Source organism: Austrofundulus limnaeus, unplaced genomic scaffold (assembly GCF_001266775.1).
Source record: "Austrofundulus limnaeus strain Quisiro unplaced genomic scaffold, Austrofundulus_limnaeus-1.0 Scaffold86, whole genome shotgun sequence".
Taxonomy (NCBI): Eukaryota; Metazoa; Chordata; class Actinopteri; order Cyprinodontiformes; family Rivulidae; genus Austrofundulus; species Austrofundulus limnaeus.
Window position 1 is genome coordinate 1,950,858 of NW_013952488.1, and position 1,132 is coordinate 1,951,989.

Here is a 1,132-nt window from a genome sequence, read left to right on the forward strand (position 1 = left end):
TGCAGTTTTATTTTAAATAGACCATAAGTGAATGATTTAGACGTGAAAAAGAAGGATTTAAAAGCATGATATAATACCTTTAAAAGAAGTTCAAGAAAAAGAAAGCCTTGAATCTGATTTAGATCTTGCTACAAATGGACTCCATCAAGCCAAAAGGGAGCTTGAAAACCAAATACACATAACCTCCTTAAAACATCTGGAACTACAAGTGATCCAGAATGAGCTTCAACAAGAAAAAGAAAAGAATAAARAGACGAGAAATTCTCCAGCAGGAGCGAGATGCTCATGCAGAATTTCGTAATAATATTCAGGAGTACACAAAAGCATTGGAGCGCCACATACATGTTCAATGGCCAGCAGGCACAGACAGATGGGCTCCAAGCTACGAGCACACCGCGCACACACCCACCTCCACTCCCACCTCCAGTCCCACCAATCAGTCACACCGGACCAGAGGACCTGGGGGACCCACCTCTACCCTCACCCCCAGTGTTCGAGGATCGAACAGACCTACCACAACAGGGTAGACAAGGAGAGTCAGGACAGGAGGGGAGATCAACGTACCATCGCCCTGCCCTCCCTCTGACCGTGAACTCAACAAAATAGCAAAAAACATCAAACCTTTCGATCCCAGCCCAACGGGCTCTTATGACACAAGGGCCTACCTTCGGGACATAGATTTCTACCTTGAGAGCTACCCAAACGCTAATCACGATCAATATTCTTAATCTGTATAACCAAATGTGGCATTTCTTGCAAATTCCTCTTAYACTGCTTACAGCATCATAAAGACAAATTACATGACTGGACAGCGATTTTTTTAAGTTGTCCATTAAAGTTTTTCTCTGATTACTTGAGAGTTATGTTACTTTTGAGCAACAAGGTAATAACATATTTAAAGGTATGGTTGCTTTGAAGCCAAAAGGTAACTATATGAGGTCATACATCACAATTAAGTTCATTTTTAATGGTTATTAACCAGGGGAGATAGGATAACTCCCCTTTAACAGTTCCCTTGAGACCTATTGTACAGGTCACTAAATCTTATCTCGGCCACAACAAGAAGTGCACATCCTACGAGGGAGCGGCTGCCAGAAACGGTAGTTGACTGGCAAATGGAGGCGTCCTGAGC